The sequence below is a fragment of the Cupressus sempervirens genome, chromosome 6 (assembly GCF_028749045.1).
Source record: "Cupressus sempervirens isolate cs-2001-9-10 chromosome 6, ASM2874904v1, whole genome shotgun sequence".
Lineage (NCBI taxonomy): Eukaryota > Viridiplantae > Streptophyta > Pinopsida > Cupressales > Cupressaceae > Cupressus > Cupressus sempervirens.
Window position 1 is genome coordinate 482,639,644 of NC_143123.1, and position 27,896 is coordinate 482,667,539.

Below are 27,896 nucleotides of genomic sequence, written 5' to 3' on the forward strand. Positions count from 1 at the left end.
TGCATATACATACTATATATATCTGTGTGTGTGTGTGTGTGTGTGTGTGTGTGTGTGTGTGTGCTAAACAGGCAATGATAGGAAGTGGTGCATCATGTAGATCCTGACTAGTAGGTGACTACGATTCCCTTCCTTAACCACATCAGAAATGCCATACAATAAGAGAGAAAAAATGCACACCATACACATGCAAGTACGGGGTTAGTATCCATAAGAAAACACATGTAATAATAACCATCTAACTAATCATCATTAATAACTAGAAATAATGTAATAATCATGATGCATATATGAAATGTAGAGTCTAAGTAATCCCATCACATATCAACTAAATTCATAGGACAATATTTGTTAGTCTCAAAACAATGCTACTATCCATCAACATAAAACTATTCTAACAGAGTTAGACCATGATAGCAACAATGTGTCTAGAAAAATGTAAACGAGGGCAGGTGGTACATTCTTTGTTTTGTTCCAATTACTTGTAGGAGTTACTATCTCAATTATTATCTCTTGTCTTATTTTAGATCTTTTTTCTCCTTTTTGCTCAATAATTTTTTCATCACTCTATAAGTCATTGTTAGTCTCAAAGAAATTTTCTACATTTTCTCTAGTACTAGTGTCCAGATTTTATTGTTCTCTATCTACTCATTTTATTCATTCTTTCTTGAATCATATCCTCATTCTCCAAATCATCTTTCATTGATTTTGGATGAAATTCACAAATTACACATGTATCACTTCTAAGTATTTTTCTTGTCATAAATCTAGATTCTTTGTCTCAAATGATTTTCTTAGGTTCATGGTATCTTCTCAGATATTTTAATAGTATATATTATTTCTTTCTCTCTTCTTATGATTTAGGTTGTAGTTTAGGTTCTTCTTTCTCAATATTGTCTTCCTAACATTTGGCATCTACTACATGTCTCTTAGGATCATTTTGCTATTGCTTTAAACCTGTAGTTTGTTTCTCGGCAACCTCCTACAACTTTATATTTAGATTTTTTTGCTCATTTGTAGCTTGTTTCTCTTGGACAGGTGGGTGTAGAGAGAACCTTCATTCACATCTATTAATATTCTATAATCTTCAATTTTGTTATTGCATTCAACTTCATTCTTTTCTAAGTATTCATCAACTTTCACATTTGCACTTTCCACAACTTTCTTAGTGTTATAGTTCAAAAACTTATAAGATAAATTCTCTTTCTAGAATATCCTACGAATTTTCCTTCATGAATCTTAGCATAAATGTTTCCATTTCTATTGTCCTTTAGTATATAGCATTTTCTTTCAAAAAATTCAAAATACTTTACATTAGGTGCATAGCCATACCACAACTCAAAGGGTGTAACATTTGTACCTTTCTTTAATTGCACTATGTTCAAAGTATAAAATTTTGTACTTATAGATTCTCTCTAGTATTTCAATGACAAATTCTTCTCATCATCAAGGTTCTAGCACAAATCATAATTGATCTATTTCTCCTTTCACCTATTCCATTTTGGGGATGGGTCCTAGGTGCTGACATCGTCTATTTGATTCCTCTATCATTGTGGAATATATTGAATTGATTAGAGATGAATTCTCCACCACTATCAGATATTAACAACCTCAAACTCTTACCTATTTCCTTTTTAACTCTCATCAAATACCACTTAAACAATTGGAAAAATTCATATTTTTGTTTAAGAAATATCACAATCATCATCGTAGCATAGTCATCAATAAATAGAATGAAATATTTATCTCTATAATAACTTTTGACCCCAATAGGTCCATAAAGGTCAGCATGAACCAATTCCAAAATATCATTAGATGAGTATTTCTTTCTCTTGAAAATAGACTTTGTCATTTTTCTCAATTGACATTATTTATACATAGCATCATCAGGTTTAGTCAATTTTGGCAAACCTCTTACTCTTTTTAGCTTACTAGCACTTACTAAATTGTCAAATTTAGATGACATAGCCTCTTATTCCATAACCATATATCTTTATAATGTGCAAATAAACATGCCTCATTAGATAAATCTAGATAGAACAAGTTACCTTTTATTTGATCAACACTTTCAATCACTTCACTTATATCATCAAATATCTTGGCCTTCTTCTGATGCAGTTCAACTCTGTATCCTAATTTTTTCATCTATGAAACACTCAATAATTTTTAGTTAAGTCTCTCATGCAATAAACATTGTTGCACTTGATCTTATTAGTAAATTTTATTGATCATTTACCTATCATAAGACATGGCGAATCATTACCAAACTTAACATAACTACCCTTGTATAGTTCCATGATTTCAAATTTACTTTTATTATGAGTCATGTGATGTGAAAAAACACTATCAATTATCCACCTATCAACTTTACTCACATAACAGATTAATTTAGTTTTCTCATCTTCATCAGAATCATCTTTCATTGTAGCATAGACAACTTCTTCATCATTACCTTCAAATTCATGATCAATTCCTTCTTCAACAATGTAATAATATTCTTACCTTTTTCTTTGTAGTAATTGTTTCTCGTATTGTCTCAGTGATCTCTTATTCCTTTCTACTTGATTTCCCTTCTTTCATCCTTGTCTTCTTTGTTAGTGTTAGTTGGTGTTTTAACCCCAATTCTAAAACTTGATAACTTGGCCCCCTTGATAACTTTTTCATATTTTGCCTCTCAGTCTCCCCTAATCCATGTTGAGAAATTCTTTATAGATTCTTGTTTCAAGAAGGCAATGTTTGGATTGATTGTTATAACAACAAATCTAGTAACACATATGCCAAAACCTTAGATTGAGAGAACATGTTCAGATGGTACAAAGCGGTTGTAAACCTATTATACCTATTGGACAATTTTTAGTGATTCAATGGTTCAAATTTTGAGTTTTCAAAGCTCAAATTCAAAATTCCTTTTTATGTGTACACCATTTTTAGACTTGGAATGTGAATTTAGATACAAATTAATTGGTCGACTTTCAATAGGTTCAATAAGTTCAGTGGTTCGATGATGTAGTTTCATGTTGTAAGTTCCTTGATTTGGGTCCAATATTCAAAATAAATATTTCAAGAATATTATGATTCAAAATCCATATTCAAAATTGAAGTTCAAGTTTGAAGGTTCATGTGATTCAAGATGTTTAGCAATTCAAAGATTCAATTTTAACAACTATGATAGGTTTTCTAAAAATTGAAAATTGGGTCTCAGTATGGGGGTCATAACTTTCAAACCCAACATTGGCTCATGGTCAATTTTGGATATGTGTGAGTAAAGCTAATTTTATAAATTTGGACAAGATGTATCTTTATTTGTGAGATACATATGACTATTCACAACACTGTCAAATCAACACTAACAGTCAGAAAATACAAATCACAAAAAAATAGTCATATTTTTGGGGCCATATCTCTCTATTAGACCATTGGATTAGGCTAAATTTCAAATATTTCTTTTGAAACCTAATTCTATAAATATCCTCCAAATATTATTATTAGATTCATTATGAATGAAAAGTTATAGATTTCTAAGTGTAACACTAACAGTCACCAAATGTAGATCATAGAAAATTAGTCATATTTCAAGGGTCATAAATTTTAATCTAACTATTGGATTTGGTATATTATTGGATATGTTTTAGGAGTCCTAGTATTCTAAATATTCCCCAAATAGTTTTATCATATTAGTTATGCATAAAATGTTATTGGCATTGGAGTGGATTATCGAAACTGTCATGATAGTTTTGAAATGATGACAACATTTCATCACCAGTAAATGCCACATGTCCAAGTCTTCTTATAAACATTATAAAATGGTATCCATAAAATCTTAATTATAATGTTTATAAAGACTTTATTCTATATAAATAAATGTATAGAGGAAAGTGATCGTGAACAATGATAACACAAAATGAGATTTAAGCTTTGATAATTTATGAGAATCAGTTATGAAACTGAATAAAGCTCTTGAGAAGTTTATTTAGTGGGAGAAATTTGGAGGAAAGGGGGTTCTTATTTTTCTAAAGAGGGAAGATGGTGTGCTTCTCCCTTTTGGGTGTGGAGAGTCCTAAAGATTCTATTGTTTTTGTAGACTGTGTGCTGCATATTTGGGAAAATTTTAGATTGTGTAAAAGGGGGTAGTTTTAGATTGTTTTTAGAACTATTCATTTTAGTTTCCTTATTTAGTTTTCTAAAATAATTTGATTTTTAGTAGTACATTTAGAAATAGTATTATTTTTTAATTGAATAAAGGTTCTATCATTTTGAAGATTGTATGCTTCAGATTATTCTCATTCTTAGTTTAGGTGTGAATTAGGGCTAAATAATGGAATCAAATTATACTATTGTATTCATTTATTGCAGGGGATGTTCCTATTTTTCTAATCTTTCTCTTTCTTTTAGAGTGAATATATGTGTGTGAAGATTGTATACTTCCATTGTTGTATGTTGAATCTTTCCTTTCTATTTCAATTGTAATAATTTAACCCCTATCCAAGAATGGTGTGGGTAGCCTCTGCTTTCAGGTTAAAAGCATTTCTTAAATCTCATTCATTGTATATCTAATTGGGGAGTTGTATCCTATAATATTTAGAGGGTTTTATGCAATTCAATGGTAAAGTGACCCAAATGTTGGTTTATTTTTGTGTCTTCATTTTCAGGAAAATAAGAGTTGTTTTGATGGTTTAGTGTGCGAAGATAATTTTTTTATACCAATAGTTAGGTAATCTTGCAACAATATGACTAACTTTATCACATGAAAAATAGATTATAGGAAGTTTTCCTTTGTATTTTCATCTGCCTCTTGGAAGTTTTCTAGCCATCAATGCTTCAAGCTCATAAAGTTCATAATTACAAACATCACTATCACTTTTCACACATTTTCCTTTTTCTTTCTTAATAATAATGAATTATGGTTTGAAAGTAGATTCAATAGTGATAGGGATGAAATTATTAAAATTTGATAGTTCAAAAGTGGTAAGTCTACCTATCACACCATCTAAAGTTAGGTTATTGCTAGGAGTACATCTCAATTGTACTATTGTAGAAATCCTAATAACATAAATAGGAAGTAGCATTTTCAATACCTTTCTAATCACAGTCTCATCATCATCCTTTCCATTTTCTCCTCTTATAACATTAACAACCTCTTTGATTCTTCTCTAATATTGGACAATATTCTCATCTTCCATCATTCTCATTTCATCAAACTTATCTCTTAAGCTCTCTGATTTTTACCTCAAGATATTTTTGTCTCCTCCATAGATGGTTTGTAGTGTGTCCCACATTTCCTTGGAATCCTTTCTATCCTTTTATGTCATCAAAATAAACACATCTTAGGGATGATGCAATCTCCAACATAGTTTGGTTGTGTTCTTTCTTCTCTCTCAACTACTAAATTGTCAAAGAAAGAAAAATTATCTCTGCATATGTAGTATCCAAAAAATGTATTGCACCATCTCCAATTCTTCCCAGATGTAGCCTCGTCAAAATTTTCCATGTAGAGAAGTTCTCTTTGTTCAACCTTGACATCTTAGTTTTGTATATCTTCAACTTTAGCTTCAAGTACCTTGTAAATTTTCTCTACAAGCACCAATGCTCTAATACCAATTGTTAGAATCTTTAGAATAACCTAGAGGGGGATTGAACTGGTTATCCAAGGTCTAGATGTACTAATTGGAAAAAAAATACTTAAACTACTTTAGATATAAGTATCCATTAGTCCAACCTATTTAGTAGATTATCAATAACATTAATGAGCAGTCCACTATCCTAATATTATCAAACTTGTAGAATGTAAAACATTAATAGAAAATCATTTTAAATAACATCCACACAAGTTGACCCTAGGATTTAATGTGGAAACCCAATTTGGAAGTGAGCTCTGTTAGGATCCAACCCTGTTAAAAGTTACAAAACACAATGTTAAATTTGACCTTGTTAAAGAATTCAATCACCCTGTGAGGAGTGGCCTTGTTAGAGGACTTTAGGATGTTTCATTAGAATGCCACCTTGATTAAATAATTTATATATTACTATTAGGTAAACCTTGTTTAAAGTATTTTAATAGTAGTACAATCATTAGAAAGTAACAATAGGTTTGATCTAGAAAATACAACTCACTTTACAAACATAGATCATAGTTCAGGTCAAATACTGATCCACTAAATTGCCTTCATTTTCATTGCAGTCTCTAAGTCACTTGGCAACCCTTCAAGCAATTTCTCTTCACCTCTTCACAACTCTTCAACCTCCTGCTCAAATTCACCAATCTATAACATCAATAAATACTCCAACCTTTTTTGGTTAGCCCTCGTACCTCCTTAAATAGGTAATTTTGATGTTTTACTTCTTAAACATCATCATAGATCTTAGGGTATGGTTTGATTTATTGAATCCTTACAACAATTTGTCTCCTCTTTTCTCTTCTAGAAACTTATCCAAACTTTACTTAGAATCCTTTCATGGAAATTTGCAAATACAATTTCCCTCAAATTAAATGATCCATCTCATCATTCCCTATCTTCAATACATTTTAAATATTCTAAGAAATCAACTATGTTAGCTAGAAATTATGATTTCCTCATGAAATGTTAAATGTTGTCCATTTTCTAACACTATATTTTGATGCTCAATCATCAATGGCCTACTTAGTTGCTACTAGCATTTATTTTCAGCACATATACTAATATTTGGTCAATAGTGATGTTTGGTTGACACTACATTTTCTTGGCACATACTAGTGCTTGATCAACAATAGCATCATTTAGCATACACTTCAAGTTCCTTAATCTTCTACTCTTTTTCTTGGTTAAGCATATATATTTAGTCATTGTTTGATCAATTCTTCAAGGCTTCAAATTAATGATCTTCTTCACTTGTAGAAGGATTAAACTCTCACTTTATCTTGTCAAAGTCTAGCTAATCAAGTGCCCATCATAGTTTCCTTTCATAAGTCAACCTTTCCTCTAAGTGCTCTTGTTATGACCAACTCTCAATTCCTCTTAATCAATCATCTAGATATGACACTGAAATTAGATAGAAATTTTCTTACCAATAAGGTCTGAAATTAATTAAAATGTAACAATTGTTCCAATTGTAGTTTCCAACAATAAGTAATGTAGTGGGCAAACATGTAAAAAGTGTATGAAATCTCTTAAAAATTGTCAATGAAACTTTAACAACTTTCTAGCAATATTTGCAAACTAATGGCCTCAATGCTCTCCTAATTGAAATATTTGTTGGAGCCATTTAAATTAGTTCTGAAATGGCCATATATGCATTTGGGGAGATAGAAGTTAAGTTGTTTTTTGAAATTTGATGCTTGAAGTAATAAAAATATAGATTTCTCCTACAAATTTCATGTTCATTCATTGTTTTCTATCCTTTCATAAATTGGAAAGACCTCAAATTTGGGTGGATTGAATAGTGTTATGAGATAAGAGTATTTTTAATTGATTGGAGAGTTTGGTATGAAGTTTGAAGTATTTTTAAAATAGATTCTTCTCTTAGTGCTTGTAACTTGCTTCATGTTAGGGTTTTATTATAAAAAATGCATCTTTCTTAATTTTACATCGTGGGAATTTCATAACCCTTGCAAAAAAAGAAAAGAAAAAATATAATTTAAAATAAAATTGGTTTTTTATAGAGAACTTGTGGCAATGGTGAGAAAACAAAAACCTTAGTCAGGCATATCCATTTGGTCAACTTGTGAAAGGGGAATAAAATTGTCTTTTAGAAATGAGGTAGAGTGTATCCTTGAGATATAATACTGGATTTGAGATGTAAAGACTGGCTAGGAGTTTATTTGGGGATTGGTGGGGTTGGATATATTCAATTTGAAGGTTTTCTTGAAATCGGCCTAATTTATCCAATCGACCTAAAATAGGTTTAGGGCACTTACATTGGGAGTTAGATTCTAAAATTTTAAATCTCAAATTTGGTCCAAATGAATTCTTGAATCTTTATTTTTTTGTAGGGTTATTTGTAAGTTTTGATATAAAATGAAATAAAATCAATCAGGTTGACCTAATTTGAATAAGGTCTCCCAATTATGTCTCTTGTGTAATTTAGTGTTCTAGCCCAATTCAAGGAATTAAATTGTGTCAAATGGGAAGAAATGAGTGTAAGAAGGACATAAGTATCCAATCCACACTTTGATTCCACATTTTCATGATCTAGTGTGTGAGCTCCAAAAAGGGTGGCATAGTAGTGATGGGTACTCTGGAATAAGGAAATGTACTATCTTGTAGAAGAGATTGTTGGTTGTTCAAGCACTTCCTAGGGATTCATACAAATATACCCCATTTATAAAAGGAGGATGAACAAATATTTATAAAATATTTAAATAGTTATTTAATTTTAGCCAATAGTAACCAAATTAGTAGAAATAAAGATAAATCTATTAGTATCTCACACATGAGAACACCAAATTTAAATGAAAAGCCCCAAAAGGGAAAATAACATGATGAAACCCAACTCATGGTAAATGAAAATAGCTTAATAATGATTATTTAGGCTAATTTCCAAGGAATATCACCATTAAATTCTTGTTAGTTGAGGTACACAAACTTAGGGAAAGTTACAAATGAAATAGATACTAATACACAATACCTCAAGGAAAGATACAAAACTACCAAGAAACATTCGTTTTCTTCAAGTGGGCCAATAAAATATAATCACTCAAAATAAAAATAAAAGTAAATAAACCACCTCCAACAATTATCCAAGTATGAAAGAAAATTCATCAAAAACACCCCACACACACACTGTCCCAATACTTAAATACTAAGGGATTAGTTTTCAAAAGTCTACAAACCAAACTCATAATTACACTTATACTTAGCACATATTTTCTAAAACTCATTCTATCAACTCTTTCACCATTCAATATATCTAAATAATGTTCAACATATGTCAAATTCTTCGTTAAGAATTTCTATTCGGTTGGTCAAAATGAAGACACACTTACATACTATTAATTCTTGCACCAAACATAATTTTAGTGATTGTGTTCATCGTCAAAAAATAAATGGGACCCAAAAACATCACAACCCATCTTTTAATAATTTTCTAAATGATTTTCATATAGAAACACATCTTCTAAAGTCAGGATCACATGGAACATGTAGATAGATAAATAATTAGTCATCTTAAAAACATAATTCAACACATATCTTAAAATACAACTATAGGATTTTTTTTTTTTTAAAGATAAACATTAACATAAGAATCTATTATAAAATATAATCTAAATATGAAAAAATGACCTAATTGGATAGAGAGATATAAAAAAAATACACTATTGTAGGTGAGAAAACCATCATAACTACTCTCAAAAATTGTTACTTGTAGGATATATTTCCCACAACAAGTCAAATTGTGATATTGCTATTAGAATTTAATTGTGTAGTTCTTGAGGACACATATCTCATGAGTACTGGTTCAAATGAACTCATATCTCATGAGAAAAAATAGAATAGTTAGAATTCATTGGACCTATGTGACGCTCACAAAGGTGAAGCATTGAGACTTCGTAGGAGGTTAGCCATCTAATTACTACTCCATCTCAAGCACACTTAACTACAAAGTTTCCTTCATGGTGAAACCCACTATTCTTGCAAATCCATTTGAAGTATCTTCACCAAGTATTTTTCCTTATGAACCATTCATTAATTATCCCCTTAAGAACATCAATTGACACTGGTACATTTGGGTTGCATTTTTGACCTAAGTTTTTGATAGCAGGTCAATTTAGCTTGTCAAATTCATTAAAAACAAAGATCCTAATAACGTCAAAATTTTAATGGTAGTTAAGTTTAGCATCAAAATTATTATGTTGTCAGGGATATAAAGAAAAAAGAAAAGAAAATTGAAACTTAATTTATTTATGCAACAAAGTGTGAATGTGAGGCTGTAGAGGCATGATGAAAATATTTTTAGCATCATTCAAGGCAAGAATTTTCTATGCTTTGATCTGGCATAATGGAACTATTTATTTTTTGGAGCCATATATTCCATATACTAAGTTTTATTTTTGCATTAGTGTAGGTCCTTTTATACACTATTGGGGTAAAATAGCTCGGAAAAAGATATAGCCAAACTATGCTTCCTTGTGATAGTTTCTTTTCCTTTGTGCCAATGGATTGAATCTATACTAAATGAAATAACATTCAAAATCTTATCTGTAGAAAAATACTAATAGAATATTAATTTACTTATTGTAGGGCACTTTGGAGGATTCAAATGATTTTTTCCATAGATAATTGTAAACTAGTTCTTCATTTGTCAGCCAAAATTGGAAACCTAGAGGCAAACCCTTCAAACCCCTCATGAAATCTTCTCCTATAAGTCCCATACTACATGTAGCTCATTCTTCCTCTACCTCTCCTCCCTGGCCTCTCTATGTTATAAAAAAAAAGTGAATGGAATTAATTAAGGTTATAAACGGGAACCATTATGGGGTTGACCACTACCTTAATTAACTTTATCTATGTTAATATCCTCTTTTGAACCTTGGAATAATCTAGGATCTTGCTACTTCAAGGGCATTGGTGGCGAACCTAAGTGAATGTGCTAGCTAGCAAGAAAATAATTTTTTAGTAGATGCTGCTTAAATTCTCTATGAATCTTTTCTTTGTACTAATGGTCCTATGCTATTTTTGGCTCTTTGCTTATTTATACAGACTTTTGTTTTAGGTAAATATGTTGAATAACCTATATTTATGGAAGTAAAATTTATAGGGAAATGCTAAAAAGGATGGAATGATTAAGCAGTGGCTACATATTTCTATTAGGCCCTTGTTCACCCACAATATGAATTATAATTTCTAATTTGTTGTTGCTCCCCCTTTTAGGAGAGTATTTGACATTTGACATTATGATTGAAAAATAAGTGGCAAGTAGTTGCATGGGACCATGAGAAAAATGAGGTATCATAGAAGTTATGCAAAAGATCTTGAAGCTTCATCTAGGATTAGCTAAGTCAACCAGTTGCCTCTTCCATTAGTGCTTAAATAATAGTATAGAATCCTCCTTACACTTCAATTTTGTGCAACCTTTCTTAATTTTCATGTGAAGATCTTCTAAGTTGTCAGTCCTTATATGGGTTTGGTTACATGTTTATGGATATGGTATGGTGCTTCACTAATGGTTTTGTCCCATGTTCCATTGGACTTGGTCATGGTTGTAAATATATTTATAAAGATTATAGCCATGTAAAAAAATTAATCATAGTATGCATTGAATAAACAAATTCAACCACAAAATAGTACTGAAGGATTATAGTATGATGCTATGAGACAAAAAATTAATATTGTTTATAAAGTTATATCTTCTAGTAAATATAGGATAATAGATAGTAGTCAAACTACATAGGACACATAGAAACTCAAAATAAGTCATTGTATTGCTCTTCCAAAAGTGCATCAACATTATTGCTCACATTTTGAAAGAAGTAAGAAGCCCAACAATGAAATTTAAAAATTTTATCTATAGACATGCTTAGCAAGAAGTGAATTAGATATCTTGGATAGAAAGGGTGTATATTTAGATTCTTTAATTTCCTTAACCAAATCCATGATGGATGATTGTTCAAAATTAGGTGGTTGTAAGATGTGGATCCCGCACCTTAGCAAGGTCCATTTTCATCCTAGAAGTATCAGTAGCCCATTTGGGAACCCTATGAAATCCATGGCCAGCTAAGTGTAAAAGGAAGCACAAATCTCTTAATGTTAAGTTAGCATAGGCAGATGGTGATCATGATGTGATAAATTAAAGGCTAGATCTTGAGTAGAAGCTTAATTAGATCCTTAAAAAAAAAAAAAAAGCTTCAACACTATAATTAAAAGCAAACAAATCTGAGGAGTTTTGGCTAATCTTGTTGGACAATTGTGCACCTTCACTTCATTCATCAACTTGAAATTATATGATTAGTGAGGGTGGCATGTTATTAGGTATTGATTATCTTTTGTGAATATCCTCTTCCATCTTGGAGGTATCTAGGTTGATGTTTGCTCCCATGAAATCTTAGCTAACTTGAAATCCTAAAGAAGTAGAATACGAGGGAATATTAAGCTCTCTAATCTAGCAATACTCTACCCAAGTTCAAGATGATCATTAATCCTTTTTCTTCAAAATATTATCATATTTCTTGAAGTTTCATTAACAGAAGACAAATTGATCATATATTTTAAAGTTATATCTGGAGAATCTTTACTACTATAGAAAGGTGACAAAATGGGTCACCAATATTGTTGAGAAACAAAAACTTCTAGAGTCCTACTTATGTTTGGTACATACAAATTGTTTGTATCAAGTAAGGAAAATGCACCAAATTCAATGAGATGCAACAACATTAATGGCTCATCCTATTTTCATTTGTTTGGAGTCAATCTCATGCAAAGAATGTAAAATTCTTCCACTCTAAAATCTTTTAATTTTTAGGGGACTATCTCTTTGATTTATAGTTTCTTGCTATTACTTTGATAAATCCATATAGTGACCAACAATATAGTATCCCTAGTAGATAGATTACTGCATAAATTTAGCAGTGTCTATTTCAAGAAGATTCAGAATAGAATAGTTGAAAAAATTAGAATCACACAAATATATAACTTGAACAATCTAAAAAGTAAGTTAACTCTTATATCTTAGCCTTAGGCATTCCCAATTCTACTTCTCTAATGTCTATTTGATTGAATTTAAAATAAAAAAGTAATCCTTTGTGGTTCAACTAGTCAGAGAGTCATTGAGAAACCTAGCACTAGGAGGAATTGATTTGGAGGATTTTGCCTTTGAGTACTATATTGTGGGCTCTATTGCTTATTGAATTAGACCACACGAAGGTATAGAAAAATAACCCTTCTTCTGGCTATCTGTCTCATGGGAAAGTCATAGACCAATTTTCTTGTTCCTATTTAGGTCAACAATCTTCAAGCCTTTGTTGTGGGACTAAGTGCTTTTTGTAAGCATTTTTTATTCCATGCTAGATCAAGTATCCCAATATCATTGGAGGCACATTTCTTTGTGTCAATAACATAACATGGAAAAAGTAATGTGAAGAACATAATGTGAAACCAATAAGTATATGTTGTAGACCCAAAGACAAGACAATAGAGAGGTGTGATAAATGTAGCTTGGAACAAAAAGTTTTCTCCCAATCCACATAAACTCAAACACCTAAATTGATCATATTGTTAGCTTCTGAATAACAAAATTTGAAAAAGATGACTAGCATCATTCAAAAGGTTATTTCTAGAAGCTTTCAAGTTCCAACAGAAAATTCCATGAAGGTTGTCACTCAATAATCTTGAAGTTGAGTTTCTTGAATCATGTTAGCAAACAATTTTTCTCAAATGGTTTTATATTCAAAATGGAGAAAAATGCATACAAACAAATTTAATTCCTATGGAATGTTAAGGAATTCTTTGCTTAAAAATTTTCTTTAGTAAAACATGCATAGCTACCTTTATTAAAACAAAATGACTTTTCAATTTTTTACCCCAAAGGAAAGATCTTTTCAAAATAGAATCTGCTGAAAATGTTGAATCAACTTATTCTATTTCATCAATATAAAATAGATTTGAATGCTAAAGAACCACTTGATCTTAACTATCAATATTATCCACATAATTGAGAGTCAAGTAAACAAGCAGGTAGATAAAATGAAATTCACTTCTCATAGCTTCTCAAATTTTGAATAGCCAATATTAGAATGAATGATAAACACAACAACAACTTTTTGTATAAACAGTAACTTTAGAAATACAAATTTGAAGAAGTAGATAGTAATATCTATCTCCAAAAGCCTTTAGAAAAATCAAACTATAGAGTTCTATTTATGTTTGCTGAAAATTTGAAATGCTATCTTCAAAAACTTAAGATTAAACCTAAAACAAAAATAGTTTTTTTATCAGTCTGCTGGAGATTAACCCTACAGCATACTAATTATTATATTTATATAAGGCATGGGGTTGGAAAGTTGCCAAAATTACCTTGCCAAGAGTAAAATAGTCTTTTAGTTAACACAACTGTGTTAACTGAAACATAAGAAAGTAAAAACTAGAAAGAACAACTAAGTGACTAACTATAACTATGTATTCCATTCAAGTAGCACCATCCATACTAGCCACATTCCTAGCCACTTTCCATGCTTCGTAGGTGGTTGAAAATGCAGAGATAACAGATTGATGAGGTAGACCAATGTAAGCGAGTCGCTATTTCCAAATTTCTTTCTCCTTCTTTAATTCAACTATATTTTCCTCATGCATTTCCAAGTGTTTCAGGTTGATTATCAGCATGGCTTTAGTGTGGGCTATGTTTGAAATGTCCTACTTAGTTGGTATCTTCTTATCTTGGAGCTCTTGGAATTTCTTCTGGACTTCTTTAATTACTTCCTCTACTTGGGAAACAGAGTCATCCTCTTTACTTGTGAAGTGTTTGCCAAACCATTTGAGGTCTCCCAGAATTTTTTGGTGTACAACCTTGAGTTCTTACAGGGTTTCTTTAATTTTAGTTACGCCTTGTATAAATGCTTCGTTCCTCCATTCAATATAATCCTTGATTACATACAAGGCTTTCTCATTTAAACTAGCTACATGACACTCAGATTGAAATTTCTGAAGTCCAAACTCTTGGATATTTTCCAACCATATTACCACCTTTGCCCAATTGCTTCTTTCTTTTTCATACCCTTCATTTCTCATCTCTACCTTTTTGGTGATGGCAGAGATTTCTTTCAAAGCCTTATCCAAGAGAATTTTTTTTTTCATAGTGTCATCTAGGACACCTTGCACCCACTCCCCTATTGTCTTTGCAACTGCTTTGCACTTTTGCAGATTATCAAGAGATTGTTGGTTGGTTGCAGAGAACGCATCTGCAATTGCTGACATTTTTTTGATGGGCTTTACTTTAGGGTGAAGGATGGAATTGATATACTATGCCATGTTTTTCATTATCTCCTTCATCTTTTGTTTATCCTGTTCATTCTTCCACACCCTATGTGCAATTTTCTTATTAGAGGCTTTGAAAAACTCCATATCCACTTTGTGGTTTCCTTCTCCCATGTCAACCTTTTTTATTTTGTAATTCTGAGGGCTTAGAGATTCTCACGAGCTTCCATCTAGTGGTATGGCTATTTGAGCTGACCAATTCCCTGAGTTTTTATCAAATTTTATTCTTGATTCTATCCTGGCTTTCTTCACCTTAGGTGTTTTCTCCAAACATTTACTAACAAAATCATCAATTGGAATTGAAAGAGGCACCATGCTCTGCTTCCTTTCAATAAAAGTCTCCAACCATTTTGGTGTAAATGGTTACTTATCAGCTATAGGGGTGAACTTAGCCAAGGTGAGATTACTCTCTTGGCTATCGGTATTTACTAGTGACTTCAGGCATTCTAGTACATTGTCTACCATAGATGATTCTTCTTTAGTCTCAAGATCAATTGTCACCATATTCTTGTTTGTTTGATGATTCTTTCTTTGTGCTTGAATGGGTCACCATTTTAACCTTAAGAGTTCCTTCTTGAACTTGAACTTGAAGTGATTGTGGAATTGCTTCAACTTCAACTTGAACTGAACCTACAATGGGACCATGAACACCTTGGTTAGTGCTAGCTTTTTGCTTTTGGGAGGCCTTTTTACTTCTTTTTTTTGAAGACTTTCAAGATGGATCAAGGGTAACAATAGTTTTTGATTTTATCCAATTTTTAGTCCTAGCCAACACATTTTTAGTGCGAGAGAATAAATCATCTTCTTCTCTTCTTCCCCAATCAATCTCAAGAATAGGCATTAATTCAATTTGGTCAATATAAAATGGGTCAATCACTTCTTCTGAGTCTTCCTCTTTTAGCGTGCATGTATCAAGATCAACATTAAACATATTAATTTTCTTAACTGTTAACCTCAACCATAGCCTTTTTCTTACTTCAAACTTGTCGGGACAATTTTCCTAGTAGTCTTCTAACTATGGAATGTGAACAAAAGAAACTGCATTTTAAAAAATAATCTTGATGAATCCTGTGTAATAAAAATTTTCTCAAGGGAAGAAAGGTTTGAAACATAGACGGGTCAATGATTTTCTTGTCAACATGGCTTGTTTTAGATTAGGGCATCTATAGTGGCCAATTTCAATGTGAAAGAAAATAGAAAAGGACCTCTTGGTAATTTCAAAAGACTCCACGACTAAGACAAATTGCCTACACATTTCAAATAAAATAATAGAGTCTAAGAAATAACGAGGTAGCTTCAATGGTTCACCTAAATAACCACCAACTTGAGGTATGTGAACCTAGGGAATTGAATATAAAAACAACCATAGACTTGTATAGCCTGCATTGCTTCCTTAGATAGTCTATTATTTTCATGACCTTGAAGCTCAAAAACTAGTCTTCCTAGAAAAACATCATTTACCCTTTTGAACTCTTTACACAAAGTAGTTTCCTATAGATCATTATAATATTGGTAAATGGGAAGTTCATCTGCACATGGCAAATGTGGAAGACTTTCCCTTTCTTTAGATTTTGCCAAGACATAAACTAAAAAGGAAGATAGGAAAAAGGAACCAAAATTGTTGACAACCACTAAACCCTTGTGCAAATTCTCAAAACTTAGGTTAGCCCAATCAATGAACTTACCCCTCTAAAAAATCTTTTGCATGAAGAAATACATCCATGTCTCCCAATGAAATGCATGCTCATTTTCTTTGACTTTGTTCAATAAAAGCACAATGTGTGCAATTTCTTTAATGAAATGTTCAATGGTTAATGATTTGGGCAACCTTGAACCACCTTCTACTGGTTTTAGGAGCTAGGACTAGGCTACTTTATTATCATAACTATTTTTCCTTTCAACATACAGGCAATCTGCTTCCTTAAATGTCCATGGTTCATAGGGTTCCTTATGAGGAATCCTAAGGGCTGAGCAAACATTAGTTCTATTGATTTTGAGTACCACTTCCCCTAAAATTTTCTTCACACATCTCGTGTTAGGATCATAGTGGTTCATGCATTCAATGATTAAATCTAGGCATGTAATAGCTGTAGGAAATGTAGTGGCTTCAAGCAATCCACTATTAACTAGTTTCTAATATATAGGGCTTGACTGGGAATTTTTGGCTCTTTCAATTACATCAGTCAAGCTTTTGTTAACTAGGAATGTGTCATGAATCTTAGGTTAAGAGCTAAGTAGACATGGTTTTTCCAATTTTGGTATTTTGGGGTGAAATAATGTCATGGTTTGCTATGGGATGACAGGGTCTAAAAGATGCAAATGAAAACCTTTCAAAATAAAAGCAAGAACAAGATAAATTACAATGGATAATGGTGGTGTACTTACAGTTTGACAAAGCTTATCTTGTGACACGTTTTCCCTACCAGATGACACCGAGATTTTCTTTTGCAAATTGTGGAATGAGTAGTGAAATGGCTAAGTAATGCATTTAAGGGATAACTTATGAAGAAAATTTTAGTATAGATATGGAAAGTAAATGTAATAATTACTATTCATGTCGTGCATCAAAAAAGACCCTTTGAGTGATTTCTTATTAATGCCCATAAAATCCAAATGCCTATTAATGCTGCATGTCATCATGAAATGAAAAATTTTCCTTTTCTCCAAATCTTGCCGTATCAAGACATGTGCCTCCTTAACATCTTTATTTATTATTTTGCATAGCTCAAAAAATGTCATCATTAGGGCCCATTTCGCCTTTTTTATTTCAATGATTGAATGCCTGGATGAAAACATAATGTTAGTATACAAAAATGATATCAAAGTTGAAGTTGAAGTTTGAGATGATCAAACTTCAACTTTGACTTTGACTTCATCAGGACTAACTCAGGACAATGATTGTGGACTTTGATACATGAAAGACAATGGGGAATGTGAAATTGAACTTGAAGTTAAATGGAACTTCAAGTTCAACTTCATGATCAAGAAATGACTCACACATGAGATACCTTAGGACACGAGAAAAATATGCATGTGGTAACAAATCACATGACTATTTTTTGTTCTTTGCCTTAATGTCAAGATTGCCTAAAGTTTGATGTTTTGAAATAATGGTGTCTAAATTTTTTTATCCTTCATACTATGGCTCCTATCTTTAAGTGTTTCACATTGTACTTTGACTATATTATATTGTAGAATGTATATGCTATGGATTAGTTTCAAAACTTATTGATGTATTATTTCTTATTTACTAAATTTTACATTTTTCTTAATAGGGAAGGTAGACAAAGGGAGAAATTCCCTTGAAGCCTCAATATTGGACACAAAAATGCAAGCCTAAATGTTTCTTTACATGACTTTCTTTCTTTAACTTATCCTTTCTAATTTTTTTTTGTTGGATTAGTATCTATGTTATGAGTTAGCCTTTTTTGCCCCTACAATTAACTTATTGACTTTATCTAAAATAACATCTAGTTACATGCATATAAATGAATTTGATATGATACTTTTGAGGGTTTTATTATACAATGAGCTATATTATCTAGGAATGCATCCCCTAATATATTTTTAGGCATCTCTATCCCAGGGATAGGGGACACCTAGGGGACATCCCTAGAAATTCTACATATTGACAAAACTCTCTCTAAATAATACACATTTACCATAAGCATTCTTCATATTCTTATATTTTAAGGTTCTTTAATGTATATGTGCATACTTTATCCATGCTTTAATGTGGTGACATTGAGACATGTCTTGATAGTTCTTTCACTTTAATCAATCCTGACCTAGATTTAAAAAACTCAAACAAGATAGGAAATTGTGATGACCCTTTTATGGATGATCGTGATAACCAACCATTTGACACCACAAATAAAACTTATGAGTTGGTGGATCTTGATATTTGTGATGATATTTGGATGTGTCTTGATAGTTCTTTGACTTTAATCAGTCACAATCTAGATTTAAAGGTTCACATTCTTTGTTTTTGAGTTAGTACCATAAGTTCAAGAACTCTTGCATTCAAACATTGGAAAATTCAATTTGAGGTGTTTGTATTCAAATAAGTTGTCAACGGACATCATTATAGGATAGGTAGTCTGGTAGCATGGCATACATTGAGATCACTTCTCCAACAATTGTTGATTCTAGTCATTCTTTGTAAGAAGTACTAATCAATCTTTTAGATTTAATTTAGTGGGATGAATTCTTGACAGATAATGTAGAATTATTTTGTCTAATATTTGAGAAGAGTTTAGAGACATCATACATTATGATTTTCTTCCCATAGTTTACTATTTGGTATGCAAAAAATCCTTGCATACATATTCAATTTTTCTTATTCCCAATAAGAGGAATATTGTTTAACATTCATGACTTTCATCCTTGTTTGTTGAACATCCAACATTGATTTATTTGATTATACATTGTTTAATCAATTCAATTTCCTAGCATAGTAGGGATGATATAGTATATGTTAACCCTTGGATAGCATAATTTATGGTTAAGTTAAAAATTCTTGATTGGTTTGAAAGTGCTACAACACTTATTCACACCTACTCATCACCACCCCCAGTGTTTCTTGATCCTAACTTGATCTTGCCAAAACCATCCATACCTTTACTCACATTTTTTATAGAAACATATTTTGAGTGGCAACATACATAAAATAATTTTTTGTCCAAAATAAATGCCAATATTTATATTGTATAATTCATTTGATTTGTTTAGATGCCATCTTTATTAAAGAGATAGTAATATTTAATTATTTTATTATTATCAATTATATACAGGATACTACTAATGGTTTTATGTTTATATTTGATATAATTTTATATCCTAAATATTTTCTTGTGAAGAAAGTCCATGCCTAACAATATGAAACTACAACAAGAATCATCCGTTGAGTGTATACTCCTCTCCACTAAGTGGTAAAACAAGAATTTAGTACTTTAGGCATGGGTAGACCCTCAAGCTCATATTCTCAATCATTTGGATGCAGACTACCAAGGTTCCCAAAACTGTTCTTCCTCCAAGATTTTAACTCTACACTTTACACCTAAAAGAGACCTAATTCTAGGTGAATGCCTTAAAATGGCCTTAACAATAAAGCTATTGGGATGTTCATTTCTATGGATTGATATTTGTACTAGAGATTGAAGTTGCATGCTATATTCAACTACAAGTGTCCACCTCTCATCTACGTGTAACACAATATGAGCTTCAAAAAATGGTAAAACCAAGAGGTGTTGTTATTCCAGTTGCCCTTAAAGGGGAAACTTTGTCTACATTATTTGTTTCATAACTTTCTTTCTGATTCCTTCTCAATTTTTGTAATCGGAACCCATTTGATTCTCTCCCTTGCAATTCTAGCATTTAATCTATAGACCTTTTATTTATCAACTACTTTAATAAAGGTAATATTGCTTTTGGTATTGATATTAGCATTTAGAAATTTAGTATTTATGACTACAATAGTATTTTGACAGTTTTTTTATATTTGTATATGGTACATTACATTACTATTTAAGTATTCATATATTGATTGTAGGACCTCATTTAATTGTATAGTGTAATTTATATGTTACATCACTATAAGCATTTTATCCAAATCAAAGTCATCATTGCCCATTTTGATGTGTAGATTAGTATTTTAATCTACCACTAATGCATTTGTAAAAAAAATCTTTGTTGATTCATCATATTTTTATTTGGATATTTTATTTTTATGTAATTTTTATTGGTCTAACTATATTTTGTCTCTATTTACATGTTCTACTCTAGGTTTTATTAATAGGACTGCAAAATATTTTTACTTAGAATAATTGGATCATTATAAAATTGAGGGAGTAAAAGTAGAAATAGCCAGATTGTAATAGTATACCTTCAATCCATGTAATTTTTTGAAATATTTTTTTAAACTAGGTGTGCATATATAAATACTAATGAAATTAATTCTCCAGCTAAAACATATAGAGTTCTTCTACTCTATGACTATTATTGTAATTCTATGACCTGATGCATTGGAGAAACTTGATTAGAAATTCTTCAGCATTACTTGTAACTTTTTAATCAAAATTTTGGTCTCAGGTTATTCATTGTCTATAGCCTCAAAATAGAAAAGGAGATTGTGTGGTATGAAAAAAATTACTTACCCCTAAATTTTCCAATACCTCATATACCATATTTTAAAATTGCAAATCTATGTTATTCTCCATGTTGATACAATGCTTTACAACATAAGATTTGGACCAAAACAAATTTGTCCATTACTATTTTCTATTTTGTTTTCATTGGTTATCGTATGTTTGACAGACTAATTATATAAATGACGTGAAAGGTATACGAGCACAATGAGAGGAATAATTGATCACACTAGTCACTTTTTCTTCAAAAATTTTGAGATTCCAAAGTACAATCATATCATTAATGTTTTGAGATCATCAAATTCTTTTATCCCTTAATAAATATATCTTCTGATCAATTTAAACTTTAGAGATAATAGAGTTTAAAATTCAATAAACTTACTAATATTGGATAGGATTCAAGTCATGTTTTATTATCATTAAAAAGAGTAAGAGGGTGCTTGTTCATGGAATACATTATTGACCTATTATTAGTACAATAATAGAACTACTACGATTTTAGCACAACAACAATATATCAAAAACCAAAAAAAAAGAGTCAGCAATCATAAATGGCTAGTAATGATGTTATTAGTCTATTAGCCTCATATACAGTGAGACTATTTGAATTTTTTTAAAACTATGGTTGTCATTGATGGTATGAAAAGTTAGTCTAATCATCTTTGGATGTTGTCAATATTTTGACATGGCCTACTATTAATGGTATGACAAGCTCGTCGAATCATCTCTAGTTGCCATCAATATTTTAGCATTTCAAACTAGTTGTCTGACCTCACCATGTTACGTAGATGGGGATGATTTTTGATAGAGTGGCCTATTAATAAATTGATAGCCATGGAGTGCATTCAAATTTTGATGGAATTCTAGGCACTTTTTTTTTTGACATTAAAATGTCAAACTTTCAACCACTACATGTCAAAAAATAAGTCCAAATTTACTAGTGTGATAAGTAGGATATATTTTTCACATCATGTCAAATTGTTATATTGGTACTAGGATTTAACTGTTTAGTTCTTGAGTAAAAATAATTGACCCATATTTTATGAGTTTTGGTTCAAATGAACCCATATCCTATGAGAATAAAAGGAACACTTAACACTCATTCAATCTAAGTCACACTCATAAAGGTGAACAATCGTGTCTTCCTACAGGTCAATCATCCCAATACTAATCCAACTCAAGAGCACTTAACTATGAAATTTTCTCCATGGTTAAACCCACTTTTCTTTCAACCCCATTTAAAAAAACCCCACCAAGTGTTGTGCCTTATGAACCATTCATTAGAAATCTCCTTAAGCTCATCAATTGATAAGTAGGATACATTTTACGCAACATGTCAATTTATGATATTTGTATCATGATTTAAGTGTGTAGTTCATGAGTCAAACTCCATGACTAATATTTCATGAGTAGTGGTTCAAATGAACACATGCCCCATGAAAATAAATGGAAGATTAGCACTCATTTGATCTAGGTGATGTTTACATAGGCAAAGCATCAGGACTACCTAGGAGGTCATCCATCCTAGTACTCCTCTAGCTCAAGTGTTCTTAACTACAAAGTTTTCTCCATGGTTAAACCCACTCTTCTTGCAAACCCATTTGAGAAAAATTCATGAATGTTTATCCTTATGAATAATTTATTATAAATACCCTTAAGCTCATTAATTGATAAGTGGGAGATGGCTTGCCTCACAATAGGTGTATAATAATCATGCCAAAGGCCATACTTAAGAATAGTGTATTCAATCTAAGGACTATTTTTCCCCACCATAAGGTGCATTTAGTTTTATCAACCCAGTGACGTATACTTGAAATGGTCAGCATAGTATGTGCACTAGGTTTCTTAACGAGTCATTATTCTTATGTTGTAGGAAGTAAAATGTAAGGAAAGAACCTATACTAGTGCTATAGGAAACTAACACACTTAAATATTTATAGAAAAAAATACTAGAAATGTAATTAAACACTATATACATTCCAATTCAGTTCATCTACTATAACCATTCTTACAGATGATGCAGGAACACTCACAAAGTATGATGCTACAAGAAGGAACTTATAACTTCTACCGACAATACTAAAGGTGCTTGAAAAAAAATCTATACTACTCTAATATAATCCACCACCCAAGTGGGCCCCCCTGGTCGGCTTCTACAAACCTACTAACACAGAATGTAAACTAGGAGCTATTTAATTATGCTCCAAAAATTCATTACATGAGAACGATACATGAAACTGTAAAAAAAATTCATTGCAAGAGTCAATAGTTTCTTGTCATAAAATTTCTTGTAACTAACTTAACACTTTGGTCTGATCCCTATAACTAGAAGATTGACCCTTATTCTAAAACATAAAAGCAAAACAAACTAACTTCAAATCTGCCAGAGAAAATGGAAGAAAAGATAACAACTCACAGAATGAATAACAAAGTCTGGACAACCACTTTGAAACAATAATAAATGTAGAGAAATATAATAGTTCTTCATAGCTCCTCCATATTAGCGGTCATGTACCATTATGACTCTTCGCTCCGTGGCTAAACTATAACATCTTTTCCTTGAATGTTGTTGGCTATCTTCAACATTTCCCTTTGAATACTTCCAAACATCTTTAGCTTCATTTTCTAATAGTTTAGTTATTATGTAGAGATATTTGCAAATAAGTATTATCAAATTAAATTCAAATATTAGAACACACATTCTGATGGTTATATGAAATACTACATTATATACATACATACATACATACATACATACATACATACATACATATTGGCAAAATATAACATACTATCTACCCATAGGTTAATCATGAGTTCACAAATGTCTTGGTGGAAGTAAAACAAAGTGTTTAAAACTATCATAAAATAGAGGCAATAATTAGCCTCATCATCTACCCCTTAGTAAACTGATGCTTGTCCTCAAGAATTGTATTTTCTATTTAGTGACCTGAATTCTCCAAATTTAGTCCTCCCCTTCCTACTACTCTTGAAGGTGCAATAGAATCCTCGTGTTCTCTCCCAAACTTCCCTTCTATTGTCCTCATGTAGTTTGTCAAGTCTATCAACATTAATATCATACAGAGGCCACATGAGCATTGGATGTTGCATAGTGAGTGGACACCATAGCTCGGGCCTAGCCTGTTTTCCCAACTCTATATATTTTGGAACTCAATGAAGGGAGATCTCTAAATTGATAGGACTATGTGGCTTTGATCTTTTAAGTTTCTTAGGTAATCTAGCCCACCTACTTTTAGCACCAACCATGGCTCTCTAAAAGGAAAAGTAAGGTGAGTTCTCATATACTATATACATCTTAGTTCTAGCAGAAAAGATTATGTCCCTTACTCCCTTACTCTTATCCCCATAAGTTAATCTAAACTAGTCCCTAAGAATTTCTTCTAGTTTACTGCTCTTAGCTCTTAATGACAGGGGCTCTATTCTTTCCTCATCTCCGTAATTATTCAATTGTCTATCCTAATTAGCTTCATTATGCATCCAAGACATCAAAGCCCTTAGATGGATATCCCTTGTATAGAGTAAAGGATTCCATTAAGTTTTTGTTGGAATGATAAAATTGTACACATATAATTCATAGAGCAAGTTCTGCTACCAAGATGGTAGAGTCTAGTATAAATCATAGAATTCTCGAGCTGATTTGAATTTTTCATTTATGTTCTTGAGAGTTAGCATAAGTTGGAATAAAAGGAATTGTTCCTTTAAACACATAGCATAAACTTGAGGTGGTGGTCTACAAGAAAGTGCTTGATCAACTAATTTAAGGGCATGATCCATATTTTTGGTTTGCCAATTACTCTTTCAAATCTATAATTTCCTCACCTAGGGACACTATGACTTTCTTCATTTTCTTCCTCTCTTCTTCCCATAGGGTTGTAGCAAACATACATTGTCCAAACAACTGGAAAAGAAATTTTTGCAGGGTAATGGAACCGCTATCCTCTTCATAGTTATTTTTCATCTTCCTCTGTTCCTTCCATAACTGCTTTATGAAATCTATAAGCCATGTTGATTTATAGGGAACTAGGCTAGTGTTTGAATAGACTAATTCATTCATTATGGGAACTATCTGCTGGCCTATTGGGAGATCATTTCTATTTTCATCTACTTTAACCCTACATTCCTAATTAGGGTTTTCAAGAATGTTTGCAGTTTCAGGTTGAGAAGGAGAATTATTGGGAACAATTTGTATTGGGGATTCTTTAGTGGATGGTTTGGATGAAGAGACCGATCTTATACTATCACTTTAACAATTTCTCTCATCATTCTAGGACTCCTTCTCATAGGAGTCTCCTCTAGTATCATAGCCTTCTTCCTACTTCTTCCTTTCAATGTCTCTACTGCAAGAATAATGGTTGTAGGACCTGTCTTAGTTTTCTTTTGCTTTGTGATTGTATGGTTTGGCTTTTCTACTACTGGAGATGAGTTTTCCTCTTGTAATTTTTTTTTTCTCTTTGCTTGGGAAGAGGTAGGTTTTTGAGTTTCTTTAACAGGTTAAGACACATTTTCTTGTACATTCTCTTTCACTTTTTCTTGGACATTGCCAGCTTCAACATCTTGAGTGCTTTGCTCAGTAGGTTCATCAGTGGGAATTACATTCTCTTCACTAGGTTGTTCAATAAGGATAGCCCAGGGTTTTAGGGTTTTAGCTTGGAAAAATTCTACCCATGACATAGGAGAAGCATCCCTAAGTGATCTTTCTATGAGTAATTTAATTAGGGCATGATGGGTGATTGTCCTTCCCCTTTTGGGTTTCTTTAGCACTAATGCATAACATGTTATAAAATAAATTGGGAATATTTACTGGACAATTGTTCCTTAGACAGTTAAGCAATTTAAAATGATGTGCATGTAAATATGAAAATCTTCCTTCATAGGTGAGGTACCTAATTATGTGCATAACCAACTCGTTGTATGGTGGTAGAAGAGACATCCTTTTGTAGCCTTTCTTGGTGATATCCAACTAAGGAACAATTGATATGACAAACTAAGCCTTGGCCGATTTTGCATCATGCATATTAGGATAATGTTCCCCTATTGTTGGTAAGCCAATTACTTTTGTTATTCACTCTTCTATAGCAACAACCATCAAACCGCATACATTAACTTCTCCCTCATTAAATGTTCTTGTAAATTTGGTGGCTACTTCTTCATCAAATGCAATTAAACATATGAAATACCCTAACTAGCCACACACATTAAATCTCCTCACTGCCTCTACATCTGAGACTAAAATAGTATGCTCCACTAGTTCTCGTTACTACAATTGTCCACCCATTCTGCTTGACACTTCACTCTCTGGTCTGCTATGCTTACACTATTTCTCTTAACTGGTATAACTTGAAGAATTCAAAGCACTTGAAAATCCTTCATATGAAATTCTTCAGAGTTTCATGCGAATCCGTATAATTATGTACAAATAGGTTTTCAGACAATTTTTGTAGGAAAATAGCAAATCTTATTGATTTCAAAGCAAAGATTACATTAAATTCTTCTCTTCTACCTTGAGAAAGGTTTCTCATCCTTATTTATCACATTCCCAATTAGTTCCAACTAATAAAGGTGGTTGTGAACGTTGGGATTCAAATCTTTGATTTTTGCATAAAAGTTGCATTATGCAACATTGACAACTTTTTGAAAAAGTTGTCAAATGCCATTAAACTCTTCCAAACTCCAATCCTAGACTCTACCTAGGAACTTAGAAAGGTTATGCTCATATTTAATCATTATTCAACCTTTTAAATTACTATTTCCTATTTCTACCTAGAAATTTCCCATAAAATGACTAAGGTAGACAATTAGGTTTAGAACACACCTAATGTCTTTGTGGCTTGCAACTTGGACATTATTTCTAGCATTGGATTCTAGATCCAACTACTACCCTAACCCTTTTCCTTTGATCCTCCAGATGTTCTTGCAATGGATGGAATTGAAGGTGTTCCTACACCAAGTGGGTTTAACCATAGAGGAAACTCTATAATTAAGTGCATTCGAGCTTAAGTAGTACTAGGATGGGTCACCTCACTAGAAGTCCCAATGCTTCATCTCTATGAGCATCACCTAGATCCAATGATTGTTAAGTGTTCCATTTATTCTCATAAGAGAAAGGTTTATTTTAACTACTCTTCATGATATATGGGTCAATGAGTTTTACTCAAGAACTACATAGTTAAACCCTGATAGAAATATCACAATTTGAATTACTATGGAAAATATCACCTACTTATCAATTGATGAGCTTAAGGAAATTTCTAATGAATGGTTAATAAGGAACAAAACTTGGTGAAGGTTTTGTAAACAGGGTTGCAAGAATAGAGGGTTTAACTATGGAGGAAACTCTGTAGTTAAGCACACTTGAGATGGAGTCGTACTAGGATGGGTGACCTCTTGGGAAGTCCTAGTAATTCACCTTTGTGAGCATCACCTAGATCCACTGAGTCCTAAATGTTTGATTTATTCTCATGAGAGATGGATTCAATTTAACCACTACTCATGAAATATGGGTCAGTGAGTTTGATTCAAGAACTACAAAGTTAAATTGTGGCAACAATATCACAATTTGACTTACTGTGGAAAATATCTTGTACTTATTTATTGATGAGAATGTGGGGCTTTCTAATGAATGGTTCATAAGGAACAACACTTGGTGAACATTTGTAAATTGGGTTCCAAGTAGAGTGGGTTTAAATATGGAGGAAACTTTGTAGTTAAGCTGCTCGAGATAGAGTAGTACTTGGATGGTTGACCTTCTGGGAAGTTGCAGTGTTTCACCTAGATCTAATGAACTTGCTAA